The sequence below is a fragment of the Ranitomeya variabilis genome, chromosome 4, assembly GCF_051348905.1.
Source record: "Ranitomeya variabilis isolate aRanVar5 chromosome 4, aRanVar5.hap1, whole genome shotgun sequence".
Taxonomy (NCBI): Eukaryota; Metazoa; Chordata; class Amphibia; order Anura; family Dendrobatidae; genus Ranitomeya; species Ranitomeya variabilis.
The window spans coordinates 677,452,322-677,467,210 of NC_135235.1; the positions used below are offsets into that span (position 1 = coordinate 677,452,322).

General features: G+C 44.6%; 2 protein-coding genes across 4 annotated transcripts in view; one reads left to right on the forward strand and one right to left on the reverse strand.

The window, feature by feature from the left end:
* LOC143768210 (uncharacterized) overlaps positions 1-14,889 on the reverse strand; it is a 422,546-nt gene that overhangs the window by 179,515 nt on the left and 228,142 nt on the right. The gene's annotated exons all lie outside the window — the stretch shown is intronic.
* Positions 1-14,889, forward strand: part of LOC143766336 (uncharacterized) — a 45,801-nt gene that overhangs the window by 11,169 nt on the left and 19,743 nt on the right. For 2 of the 3 annotated variants that reach the window (XM_077253934.1, XM_077253936.1), the window contains exons 2-3: positions 10,922-11,008; positions 11,934-12,023. The gene's annotated coding sequence lies outside the window, so the exon portion shown is untranslated. The remainder of the gene's footprint in view (positions 1-10,921; positions 11,009-11,933; positions 12,024-14,889) is intronic. The other variant, XM_077253935.1, reaches the window with a different exon arrangement.

A 14,889-nucleotide genomic window follows, 5' to 3' on the forward strand; every position in this document is an offset into this window, starting at 1 on the left:
TAATGCCAGAGTTTTAAAGTAATTTCTGGATGGTGTTTTTGATAGGGTTTTCAGCTGACCATGAAAGTGTCCTTTCTGTCTTCTGCTATGTAGTAAGTGGACCTCAAATTTGCTAAACCTATTTTCATACTACGTTTGTTATTTCATCTCAACTCACCGCCAATACATGTGGGGGGCCTCTGTCTCCTTTCGGGGTATTTCTCTAGAGGTGAGCTAGGACTAATATTTTCCTCTGCTAGCTTTATTTAGTCCTCCGGCTGGTGCTGGGCATCTAGAATCAACGTAGGCATGCTACCCGGCCACTGCTAGTTGTGCGTTAGGTTTAGTTCATGGTCAGCTCAGTTCCCATCTTCCAAGAGCTAGTTCCTATATATGCTTATGCTATGTTCTCATGCCATTGAGATCATGACAGTTTGACCGGCCCTCAAAGTGTTAATTGTTTGGGCTGAAGCAGGAGAAAAAGAAGTGTTGAAGGGAATTTTTTTTTTTTTTCCCCTCAGAGTTTTGCTGCCTAGCCCTTAATTGCTGTCTAGCTGCTTCTTACCTCCTCTTAACCCTTGAATGGCTCTGTGTCCACCTGTTTGTAATGGATCTTCAGAGTGTAACTGCAGGTTTGAATAATCTCGCCACGAAGGTACAAAATTTGCAAGATTTTGTTTGTCATGCACCTGTATCTGAGCCGAGAATTCCTTTGCCGGAATTTTTCTCGGGAAATAGATCCGGGTTTCAGAATTTTCGAAATAATTGCAAATTATTTTTGTCCCTGAAATCTCGCTCTGCCGGAGACCCTGCACAGCAGGTCAGGATTGTGATTTCCTTGCTCCGGGGCGACCCTCAAGACTGGGCTTTTTCATTGACACCAGGGGATCCTGCGTTGCTCAATGTGGATGCGTTTTTTCTGGCCTTGGGGTTGCTTTATGACGAACCTCATTTGGAGCTTCAGGCAGAAAAAACTTTGATGTCCCTATCTCAGGGGCAAGATGAAGCGGAAATTTACTGCCAAAGATTCCGTAAATGGTCTGTGCTTACTCAGTGGAATGAGTGCGCCCTGGCGGCGACTTTCAGAGAGGGTCTCTCTGATGCCATTAAGGATGTTATGGTGGGGTTCCCTGTGCCTGCGGGTCTGAATGAGTCCATGACAATGGCTATTCAGATCGATAGGCGTTTGCGGGAGCGCAAACCAGTGCACCATCTGGCGGTGTCCACTGAGAAGTTGCCAGAGAGTATGCAGTGTGATAGAATTCTGTCCCGAAGCGAGCGGCAGAATTTTAGACGGAAAAATGGGTTGTGTTTCTATTGTGGTGATTCTACTCATGTTATATCAGCATGCTCTAAGCGCACTAAAAAGCTTGGTAAATCTGTTTCCATTTGCACCTTACCGTCTAAATTTATTCTATCTGTGACCCTGATTTGCTCTTTGTCATCTATTACCACGGACGCCTATGTCGACTCTGGCGCCGCTTTGAGTCTTATGGATTGGTCCTTTGCCAAACGCTGTGGGTATGATTTAGAGCCTTTGGAGACTCCTATTCCTCTGAAGGGGATTGACTCCACCCCATTGGCTAATAATAAACCACAATACTGGACACAAGTAACTATGCGTATTAATCCGGATCACCAGGAGATTATTCGCTTTCTGGTGCTGTATAGTCTACATGATGATTTGGTGCTAGGATTGCCTTGGCTGCAATCTCACAACCCAGTCCTCGACTGGAGAGCTATGTCTGTGTTGAGCTGGGGATGTAAGGGGGCTCATGGGGATGTACCTGTGGTTTCCATTTCATCATCCATTCCCTCTGAAATTCCTGAGTTCCTGTCTGACTATCGTGACGTCTTTGAAGAATCCAAGCTTGGTTCGTTACCTCCGCACCGAGAGTGCGATTGTGCCATAGATTTAATCCCGGGTAGTAAATACCCAAAGGGTCGTTTATTTAATCTGTCTGTGCCTGAACACGCTGCTATGCGAGAATATATAAAGGAGTCCTTGGAAAAGGGACATATTCGTCCATCGTCATCTCCCTTAGGAGCCGGTTTTTTCTTTGTGCCAAAAAAAGACGGCTCTTTGAGACCATGTATTGATTATCGGCTTTTGAATAAAATCACTGTTAAATATCAATACCCATTGCCGTTGCTGACTGATTTGTTTGCTCGCATAAAGAGGGCCACTTTGAGTATTTAGTGATGCCTTTTGGTCTTTCTAATGCTCCGTCAGTTTTCCAGTCCTTTATGCATGATATTTTTCGCGATTATTTGGATAAATTTATGATTGTGTATCTGGATGATATTCTGATTTTTTCGGATGACTGGGACTCTCATGTCCAGCAAGTCAGGAGGGTTTTTCAGGTTTTGCGGTCTAATTCTTTGTGTGTGAAGGGTTCTAAGTGTGTTTTTGGGGTACAGAGGATTTCCTTTTTGGGATATATTTTTTCCCCCTCTTCCATTGAAATGGATCCTGTCAAGGTTCAAGCTATTTGTGATTGGACGCAGCCCTCTTCTCTTAAGAGTCTTCAGAAATTTTTGGGCTTTGCTAACTTTTATCGTCGATTTATTGCTGGTTTTTCGGATATTGCTAAGCCATTGACCGATTTGACTAAGAAGGGTGCTGATGTTGCTGATTGGTCCCCTGATGCTGTGGAGGCCTTTCGGGAGCTTAAGCGCCGTTTTTCCTCTGCCCCTGTGTTGCGTCAGCCTGATGTTGCTCTACCTTTTCAGGTTGAGGTCGACGCTTCTGAGATCGGAGCTGGGGCAGTGTTGTCGCAGAAAAGTTCTGACTGCTCCGTGATGAGGCCTTGTGCCTTCTTTTCCCGTAAATTTTCGCCCGCTGAGCGGAATTATGATGTTGGGAATCGGGAGCTTTTGGCCATGAAGTGGGCTTTTGAGGAGTGGCGCCATTGGCTTGAGGGGGCCAGACATCAGGTGGTGGTATTGACTGACCACAAAAATTTGATTTATCTTGAGACCGCCAGGCGCCTGAATCCTAGACAGGCGCGCTGGTCATTATTTTTCTCTCGGTTTAATTTTGTGGTGTCATACCTAGCGGGTTCTAAGAATGTTAAGGCGGATGCCCTTTCTAGGAGTTTTGAGCCTGACTCGCCTGGTAACTCTGAGCCCACAGGTATCCTTAAGGATGGAGTGGTATTGTCAGCCGTTTCTCCAGACCTGCGGCGGGCCTTGCAGGAGTTTCAGGCGGATAGACCTGATCGTTGCCCACCTGATAAACTGTTTGTTCCTGATGATTGGACCAGTAGAGTCATCTCTGAGGTTCATTCTTCTGCGTTGGCAGGTCATCCTGGCATTTTTGGTACCAGGGATTTGGTGGCAAGGTCCTTCTGGTGGCCTTCCCTGTCACGAGATGTGCGAGGCTTTGTGCAGTCTTGTGACGTTTGTGCTCGGGCCAAGCCTTGTTGTTCTCGGGCTTGTGGAGAAAATCTTAGACTCTCGTGTTTCCAGACGGAGACTCCAGTATCTGGTCAAGTGGAAGGGATACGGCCAGGAGGATAATTCTTGGGTGAATGCATCTGATGTTCATGCCTCCGATCTGGTTCGTGCCTTTCATAGGGCCCATCCTGATCGCCCTGGTGGTTCTGGTGAGGGTTCGGTGCCCCCTCCTTGAGGGGGGGGTACTGTTGTGAATTTGGATTCTGGGCTCCCCCGGTGGCTACTGGTGGAATTGAACTGGTGTCTTCATCTTCTCTGTTCACCTGTTCCCATCAAGATGTGGGAGTCGCTATATAACCTTGCTGCTCTGTTAGTTGCTTGCCGGTCAACAATGTTATCAGAAGCCTCTCTGTGCTTGTTCCTGCTCCTAGACAACTACTAGATAAGTTGGACTCTTGTCCATGTTTGTTTTTGCATTTTTGTTCCAGTTCACAGCTGTAGTTTCGTTACTGTGTCTGGAAAGCTCTTGTGAACAGGAATTGCCACTCTGGTGTTATGAGTTAATGCCAGAGTTTTAAAGTAATTTCTGGATGGTGTTTTTGATAGGGTTTTCAGCTGACCATGAAAGTGTCCTTTCTGTCTTCTGCTATGTAGTAAGTGGACCTCAAATTTGCTAAACCTATTTTCATACTACGTTTGTTATTTCATCTCAACTCACCGCCAATACATGTGGGGGGCCTCTGTCTCCTTTCGGGGTATTTCTCTAGAGGTGAGCTAGGACTAATATTTTCCTCTGCTAGCTTTATTTAGTCCTCCGGCTGGTGCTGGGCATCTAGAATCAACGTAGGCATGCTACCCGGCCACTGCTAGTTGTGCGTTAGGTTTAGTTCATGGTCAGCTCAGTTCCCATCTTCCAAGAGCTAGTTCCTATATATGCTTATGCTATGTTCTCATGCCATTGAGATCATGACACCCCACCTCCCATGCCACTGCCACTCCCAACTTCCTTATTTGTGCCCAGGTCTCTATCTGCACTATCTTCCCCTCCTATAAAATGAATACCGTCCCACCAATCCCTAGTTTAAACACTCCTCCAACCTTCTAGCCATTTTCTCCCCCAACACAGCTGCACCCTCCCCATTGAGGTGCAGCCCGTCCCTAGCGTAGAGCCTGTAGTCAACTGAGAAGTCGGCCCAGTTCTGCAGGAACCCAAACCCCTCCTTCCTACACCAATTCTTGAGCCACTTATTACCCTCCCTAATCTCCCGTTGCCTCTCTTGCGTGGCACGTGGTACAGGCAGTATTTCGGAAAATACCAGTTGGAGGTCCTTGCTTTCAGCTTGTAGCCTAATTCCCTGAAATCATCTTTAAGGACCTTCCACCTACCTCTAACTTTGTCATTTGTGCCAATGTGTACCATGACTGCTGGGTCCTCACCAGCCCCTCCCAGTAATCTGTCCACCCGATCAGCGAGGTGTCGAACTCGAGCGCCAGGTAGGCAGCACACCGTTAGACGATCCCTGTCTTTGTGACAGATTGCCCTATCTGTTCCCCTAATAATTGAGTCCCCCACTACCAGCACCTGTCTGGCCTGCTCTGCTCTCCTATTTTCCTCCTTACTGTAGCAGTCACTCCTCCGGCTTTCAGAGGACATGCCTGGCTGCAGCAGTGCTACCCCTGTACTGGCAGTGGCACCCCCCTCATCTGCCAACTTAGCAAACTTATTGGGGTGTACCAGATCAGAACTAGCCTCCCTGGCACTCTTCCCTCTACCCGGCCTTCTGTCACCCAGCTTGCCACTCCACTGTCCTGCGGCTCCATCCTACCATCCCCCCTTCATCTATCCCATTGAGTGTCTGCTTAGTGAGCAGAAGACTCCTTTCCATATTGTCTATGAATCTCAGTGTTGCCAGCTGCACATTTAGATCCAGAATCTTGGCTTCCAAATGCACAACATGCTCACATCTCACACAGCAGTATGCACCCTCGACCGGCTGCTCAAGGACTGCATACATGTGGCAAGATGTGCATTGGATGGCATTAACAATAGTGGAGCACATTTCCTAATGAGGATTGCACCACACAGAAACGTTAAATAAAAAACAAACAAATGCAAAGTATTAAGATACAGACAGCAATTCAGTAATTCTTCCCTTGGAAACTCCCTGAATCCAAGTCACTGAATCATAAGTCACACTTACTGCCGTTCACACTTACGCTCAGGTCACACTCAGTTCCTTCACACTCGCTAAGCTGGAGATTTGAAGATTTTTTTTTTCTTTTTCCCCTCAGCAGCAATCCACCTTGCTGCTGTTCAATGCACTTCCAAAAAGGAATTTCTTTGCATGAAGTCAGAATAGCCTCCCAGAGCTGCAGTTTTGATGTGAACTGCCTCCCACCCTCATAGATCTTTTGCTTGATGATATTCCAAAGGTTCTCTACAGGGTTGAGGTCAGGGGAAGATGGTGGCCACACCATGAGTTTATCTCCTTTTATGCCCATAGCAGCCAATGACTCAGAGGTATTCTTTGCAACATGAGATGGTGCATTGTCATGCATGAAGATGATTTTGCTCCTGAAGGCACGTTTCTGCTTTTTATACCATGGAAGAAAGTTGTCAGTCAGAAACTCTATATACTTTGCAGAGGTCATTTTCACACCTTCAGGATCCTTAAAGTGCCCTACCAGCTGTTTTCCCATGATTCCGGCCCAAAACATGACTCCACCTCCTTGCTGACTCCGCAGCCTTGTTGGGACATGGTGGCCATCCACCAACCATCCACTACTCCATCCATCTGGACCATCCAGGGTTGCTCGACACTCATCAGTAAACAAGACTGTTTGAAAATTAGTCTTCATATATATCTGGGCCCACTGCAACCGTTTCTGCTTGTGAACACTGTTTAGAGGTGGCCAAATAGTAGGTTTATGCACCACAGCAAACCTTTGAAGGATCCTACACCTTGAGGTTTGAGGGACTCCAGAGGCACCAGCAGCTTCAAATAACTGTTTGCTGCTTTGTAATGATATTTTGGCAGCAGCTCTCTTAATCCAATGAATTTGGCAGAAACCTTCCTCATGCCTTTATCTGCATGAACTCTGTCTGTGCTCTGTTTCAGTCACAAATCTCTTTACAGTATGATGATCACGCTTAAGTTTTCGTGAAATATCTAATGTTTTCATACCTTGTCCAAGGCATTGCACTATTTAACACTTTAAAGCAGCAGCGAGATCCTTTTTAGAGAGAGAGATTGAAATTTATTGCCAAGCAGAGAATCTCTGCACAGCAATACCAACAGGGTTGGACTGGCCTGGCAGGGTATCGGGGAAATCCCCGATGGGCCTTTGGCAGTTGGAAGGAGAGGAGGCAAAAAAAAAAAAAGTCTGCGGTTTTTAGGGTCACGGGCCCTTTAAAAGCACAGACAGAGAAAGGGCAGGGGCACGTGCAGGCAGCAGTCATTACCTGAACCGCGGCGTCACACGTCCCGATCGATACTGGCACGTGTGCGTATATCATCCGCCGGCCTCTATGTCGGTGGCCATTTTACTATCTGTGCGCCGGACCTGCAGAGGAGGAGGAGGATGCCGTCGGGAGCGCAGGAAGGTAAGAAGAATCTTCTGTCTGTCTGTGTTTGTCTTTCTGTCTGTTTTCTCTCCGTGAAGCCAGGATGGGTATATGGGGGGCAGGAAAAAAGGTCCAGGATGGATATATGTGAGGGGCCACGATGGATACATATGGGGCACGGGGAGCCAGGATGGATACATATGGGAAGACCAGGATACATATATAATATACATATTGATTGCCTTGCGAAAGTATTCGACTCCCTGGAACTTTTCAACCTTTTCCCACATATCATGCTTCATACAATATTTATTGGTTAATTTAAATTTTTGTGGAAATTCAAAAACTGAAAAGTGGGGCATGCAATATTATTCGGCCCCTTTAACTTAATACTTTGTTGCGCCATCTTTAGCTGCAATTACAGCTGCTAGTCGCTTGGGGTATGTCTCTATCAGTTTTGTACATCGAGAGACTGAAATTCTTGTTCTTTCTTCCATGGCAAACAGCTCGAGCTCAGTGAGGTTTGATGGAGATCATTTGTGAACAGCAGTTTTCAGCTCTTTCCACAGATTCTCGATTGGATTGAGGTCTGGATTTTGACGTGGCCATTCTAACACCTGGATACGTTTATTTGGGAACCATTCCATTGTAGATTTTGCTTTATGTTTGGGATCATTGTCTTGTTGGAAGACAAATCTCCATCCGAGTCTTAAGTCTTTTGCAGATTCAAACAGGTTTTCAAACAGGTTTTCAAGAATGGTCCTGTATTTGGCTCCATCCATCTTCCCATCAATTTTAACCATCTTCCCTGTCCCTGCTGAAGAAAAGCAGGCCACCATGTTTGACAGTGGGGATGGTGTGTTCAGGGTGTGTTGCCTTTACCCCAAACATATCGTTTGGCATTGTTGCCAAAATGTTCGATTTTGGTTTCATCTGACCAGAGCACCTTCTTCCACACGTTTGGTGTGTCTCCCAGGTGGCTTGTTGCAAACTTTAAATTACACTTTTTATGGATATGTTTGAGAAATGGCTTTCTTCTTGCCATTCTTCCATAAAGGTCAGATTTGTGCAGTGTATGACTGATTTTTGTCCTATGGACAAAGTGTCCCACCTCTGGTGTAGATCTCTGCAGTTCATCCAGAGTGCTCATGGGCCTCTTGGCTACAACTCTGATCAGTCTTCTCCTTGTTTGAGATGAAAGTTTAGAGGGACGGCCTGGTCTTGGTAGATTTGCAGTGGTATGATAATCCTTCCATTTCAATATGATCGCTTGCACAGTGCTCCTTGGGATGTGTAAAGTTTTGGAAATCATTTTGTATCCAAATCCGGCTTTACACTTATCCACAACAGTATCATGGATCTGCCTGTTGTGTTCCTTGGTCTTCATGATGCTCTCTGTGCTTCAAACAGAACCCTGAGACTATCACAGAGAAAGTGCATTGATACGGAGACTTGATTACACACAGGTGGATTATATTTATCATCATTAGGCATTTAGGACAGACAACATTGGATCATTCAGAGATCCACAATGAACTTCTGGAGTGAGTTTGCTGCATTGAAAGTAAAGGGGCCAAATAATATTGCACGCCCCACTTTTCAGTTTTTGAATTTCCAAAAGATTTAAAATAACCAATAAATTTCGTTCAACTTCACAATTGTGTGCCACTTGTTGTTGTTTCTTCACGAAAAATTTACATTTGGTATCATTATGTTTGAAGCATGATATGTGGGAAAAGGTTGAAAAGTTCCAGGGAGCCGAATACATTTGCAAGGCACTGTATGTGTATATGTGTGTGTGTGTGTGCATGTATGTGTGTGTATATATATATATATATATATATATCTATCTATCTATCTATCTATATATATATATATATATATATATATATATATATATATATATATAATATTCAGGACAAAGGACCAGGATGCATATATATGGGGGGGCCAGGATGCAGATATATGGGCGACCAGGATGGATATAAAGCAGAGCCAGGATGGATTTATGGAGGGGGTGCAGGACAAGGGAACAGGATGCATATATATGGGGTGTCCAGGATCGATATATGGGGGGCCAGGGTGGATTTATTGGGGGGCAGGACAAGAGAACAGGATACATATATATGGGGGGCCAGAATGGATATATATGAGGGGCCATGAGAATATATGGGGGGGCAGGACAAGGATGGATATGTATGGTGGAGCCAGGATGCATATATATGGGGGACCAGGATGAATATATGATAGAGCCAAGATGCATATATATGGGGAGGCCAGGATGCATATATATTGGTGGCCAGGATGCATATATGGGGAGCCAGAATGGATAAATATTGGGGCGCCAGGATGCATATATATATGAGTGAGCCAGGATACATATATACGGGGGGCAGGATGAATTTATGGGGGGGCTGGACAAGGGACCAGGATGCATATATATGGGGAGTCCAGGATGCATATATGGGGGGCCAGGATGGATATATATGGGGGTGCCAGGATGGATATATATGGGGAGCCAGAATGGATAAATATTGGGGCGCCAGGATGCATATATATATGGGGGAGCCAGGATACATATATATGGGGGGCAGGATGAATTTATGGGGGGGCTGGACAAGGGACCAGGATGCATATATATGGGGGGTCCAGGATGCATATATGGGGGGCCAGGATGGATATATATGGGGGTGCCAGGATGGATATATATGGGGCAGCCAGGATGCATATATGAGGGGCCAGGATGCAAATATAAGTGGGACCAGGATGGATATATGAGGTAGAGCCAAGATGCATATATATGGGGAGGCCAGGATGCATATATATTGGTGGCCAGGATGCATATATGGAGGGCCATGATGGATATATATGGGGAGCCAGAATGGATAAATATTGGGGCGCCAGGATGCATATATATATGGGGGAGCCATCATACATATATATGGGGGGCAGGATGAATTTATGGGGGGGCTGGACAAGGGACCAGGATGCATATATATGGGGGGTCCAGGATGCATATATGGGGGGCCAGGATGGATATATATGGGGGTGCCAGGATGGATATATATGGGGCAGCCAGGATGCATATATGAGGGGCCAGGATGCATATATAAGTGGGACCAGGATGCATATATATTGGTGGCCAGGATGCATATATGGAGGGCCATGATGGATATATATGGGGAGCCAGAATGGATAAATATTGGGGCGTCAGGATGCATATATGGGGGAGCCAGGATACATATATATGGGGGGCAGGATGAATTTATGGGGGGGGGGCTGGACAAGGGACCAGGATGCATATATATGGGGGGTCCAGGATGCATATATAGGGGGCCAGGATGGAGATATATATGGGGCAGCCAGGATGCATATATAAGGGTCCAGGATGCATATTTAAGTGGGACCTGGATGGATATATGAGGGGAGTCAGGTTGGATTTATGGGGGGGAGGCCAGGACAATGGACCAGGATGGATATATGGGGGTCCAGGAGAGATATAGGGGGCAGGACAAGGGACATATGGGGGCCAGAATGGATTACTGGGGGGCAGGATGGATAACTGTGGGCCAGGCTGCACAAGGGACATAAGGGGCCAGGGACATAGGGGGCCAGGCTGGGGCATATTCTAAAATAAAGCGGGCCAGCTTGTGCGAGATTTTTAAATAAAGGGGGCCAGGATGAGGGACTTAATTACTGTTTGGGGGCCAGAATGAGGAACATGCTATATTAGTTTATGGTGACAAGTGGGGAGCATAATTTCTTTATTGTCCAATTAGGGACATTATTACTACTGTAATATAATATACTTTTTAGGAAACTTTTCCATGGAGGGAATAAAAGGGGGGTTCTTTTACTGTGCAGAGCGGCACTATGTTGCTTTTTTTCTTCATCTGATGTAGTGTAGAAGTCAGGGAAAAGTGGGGAAAGTGCTCTGGAAGCGATCAGCTATTGAGGACTGTGTGTTATTTTTTGCAGAGATGAGTCCTGGCTGGAAGCAGTGATGGCAGTCTGTGCTGGCTGTAGAAGAAAAGCGAAGAAGGACTTCAACTAGAGACGTCACCAGTGAGTCAGTTTATTACATGTACATGCATACTATACACTATATACTGTGTACAGAGTTCCTGTGTATAATGTCACTGGTGATGTCACGGGAAGCCTAGGTGGGCAAGAGCTAATAACCCGGGCCCCTGCAATTTCCCTCAGACTAGAGAAATCCTGACTGACCCTCTACCTAGAGTTTACACTGATTGTGTGCATGTCTAGGCCTCCACCCTCACCCTATCTCCTGTTTCAACCCTAGGCTGAAACCACAACCCACCACCCAGTGAAGAGATAATACACCAATACCCACAGTTAGCACAGACAAGGATAACGGAAAATATACACCACGCCGCAGTCACTCAGGATAACACTATAAATGCGCAGGGCAAAACAAATACAAATATAGGAAGGAGTAAATAAGACAAAGGGAAATACACCACCAGATACGATACTCCAACTCCTAGCTCACCACTCCAGACCGAGATAACCAAGCACTAGACAGAAGCTATAATCGGCGACGCCCAATGTTCAGAAGAACTATTTAAAGGCAGTGGGCGTGGCCCAGCTTCCAATCCGAGCACCAGCTAAATTAACCCCGGACCAGCTAGATAAAATCTAGCCGACGCCACTGAGCACATAGTGGACAAAAGCGGAATTACCGCTGTCTGTCGAACGCCCTGGTATGAACAGCGTCCGACATGACAGGTGATCACGGTATAACCTGTACACTGACACTATATACAGAGCTCATATATAGGTCACTGGTGATCACTATATTACCTGTACACTTTTCCATGGAGGGAACAAAAGGGGGGTCCTTTTACTGTGCAGAGCGGCACTATGTCGCTTTTTTTCTTCATCTGATGTAGTGTAGAAGTCAGGGAAAAAGTGGGGAAAGTGCTCTGGAAGCGATCAGCTATTGAGGACTGTGTGTTATTTTTTGCAGAGATAAGTCCTGGCTGGAAGCAGTGATGGCAGTCTGTGCTGGCTGTAGAAGAAAAGCGAAGAAGAAGGACTTCAACTAGAGACGTCACCAGTGAGTCAGTTTATTATTAGTTCCTGAGTATAATGTCACTGGTGATCACTGTATAACCTGTACACTGACACTATATACAGAGCTCATATATAGGTCACTGGTGATCACTGTATTACCTGTACACTGACACTATATACAGAGTTCATGTGTATGTCACTGGTGATCACTGTATTATCTGTACACCAGAGACCACTGTATTACCTGTACACTATACACAGAGGTCTTGTATATAATGTCACTGGTGTCACTATTTTACCTGTACCCCGTATACTATATACAGTGCTCCTGTGTAAAGTCACTGGTGATCCCTGTATTACCTGTACACTGACACTATATACAGAGCTCCTGTGTATAATGTCACCAGTGACCAGACCACTGTATTACCTGTACACTGACAGTATATACAGAGCTCTTGTGTATAATGTCTCTGGTGGTAATAACAGTGTTCTTAGTATTTTGGTTTGTATTCATGATCAGTATTGTAGTATTCAGTCACTATGTGATGGTAATATGTGGTCTGGTCACCGTGTAGTGGTATTTATCCCCTATTTGTCGTATTATCGGTGGTAATTTATGGTCTGGTCATGGTATGGCGGTATTTATCCCCTGTATGTGGTATTATTCGGTCACTATGTGGTGGAATATGTAGTCTAGTTATGGTGTGGCTGTATTTTTCCTTGTATGTGGTATTATTTGGTGCCTATATGCTGGTAATATGTAGTATTCAGTCACTATGACCTGTTCATGGTGTGGTGGTATTTCTTCCCTGTATGCGGTAATATTGGCCTTGATATAGTGGATTATGTTGTATATGGCAGTCATCTGTTCTCTCTGATATTAATTAGGAGAAGATTCTTTATTTCCATTAGAGATTAGATACTTGGATAAAAGTGTCAGAGATGCACTTACAGGGGTTCTCCTGTGAAAAAAATAATCACCTCTCCACAGGATTAGTGGTAACGTATTGATTGGTGGTGGTGGGGGGTCTGACTGCTGGGACCCAGTCGGCAGAATGTGGAACTTTTATCCCCTTTAGACTGGAGAGGTATGTCCGATTTGACCACCGATCAATTCATTCAGTTTGTGGCTGCGAGCGCTACTCTTATTTTTTTTCTGGCAACCCCAAAGAGAATGAATGGAACTGCAGTCAGACATCTGTGCTGCATTTTAAAATGGGAATAAGTGTCCTGTCATGGATAAAACTTCCCCATTCTTCCGATCGGTGCAGTTTCTAATGGTCGGACCTAAGCGATCACCTATCCTGTGGAGCCCATGGATCGGTGATAACTTGTTTAACCAAAGAACCGTTAATGTAAAATACCGTCATTGTACATCCCAGTTATAGGGGCGCACAGTAGATGTGCAGGAGCCCCCTGTGTTTTACAGTCGATGCTACACTATAATGGGGATAACGACTTACAGATATATGCATATAGCTGTAGAGAGGAATTTTATTTTTTTTTAATTCTGTGGAAGCATGGTTGAAAAGCAATGTCTGACTTTAATTTGTTAATTTTCATAGAGATTTTTTATTTATTATTACTTTTGTCAGATGCAAGTTATTTCTGTGACCATTGTGGGTTTATCTGTCATTAAATGAGGGGTACCAACAATTTTGACTACGTGTGTAATCCCTTAAAACAATTACTTTAACATATTTACCCCCGAGGGTCTTTTGCATGCATGTTAATGACCAAGCCAATTTTACAATTCTGACCACTGTCCCTTTATGTGGTAATAACTCTGGAACTGTTCAATGGATCCCGGCGATTCTGAGATTATTTTTTCGTGACATAATTTTCGTGCACTCAAACAGTGGTTTACCCGCACATATGGAGTTTTAGCGTACTCAGGACAAAATGCAAAACAACTCAACTTTTGGGGTCCAATTCCTCACGTTAACCTTGATAAAGTGAAAAAAAATAATTGGATCTGAAATAATTTATTTGTGAAAAAAAGTTAAGGTTCATTTTTTTTTTTAAACATTCCCAAAAATTCCTGTGAAGCACCCGAAGGGTTAATAAACTTCTTGAATGTGGTTTTGAGCACCTTAAGGGGTGCAGTTTTTAGAATGGTGTCACGTTTGGGTATTTTCTGGGTATTTTCTGTCATATAGACCCCTCAAAGTGACTTCAAATTAGATGTGGTCCCTAAAAAAAAAATGGTGTTGTAAAATGAGCAATCGCTGTTCAACTTTTCACCCTTTTAACTTCCTAGCAAAAAAAAAAAAAATTGGTTCCAAAATTGTACTGATGTAAAGTAGACATGTGGAAAATGTTACTTATTAAGTATTTTGTGTGACATGTCTCTCTGATTTAAGGGCATGAAAATTAAAAGTTGGAAATTGTGAAATTTTCACCAAATTTCATTTTTTTTCACTATTAAACACAAGTCATATCAAAGAAATGTTACCACTATCATGAAGTACAATATGTCACGAGAAAACAATCTCAGAATCTCCGGGATCCATGGAAGCGTTACAGAGTTATCTCATAAAGGGACAGTCATCAGAATTGTAAAAAGTGGCCCAGTCATTAACATGCTAACCACCCTTGGGGTAAAGGGGTTAACAATAAACACCTGCAAAGGCTTCCTAAGTGTTTAAAAAGGTCCATTAGTCGGTTTCAGTAGGCTCCACATTCATGGGGAAGACTGCTGATTTGACAGATACCCAGAAGGCAGTCATTGACACTTCACAAGGAAAGTAAATGTTGCATTTCATTCAGAAATCAAGGTCCCAAAGTCTGGAGGAAGAGTGGAGAGGACACAATCCAAGCTGCTGGAGGTCTAGTATGAAGTTTGCACAATCAGTGGCTTGGCTAGCCATGTCGTCTGCTGATGTAGGACCACCGTGTTTTATCAAGAC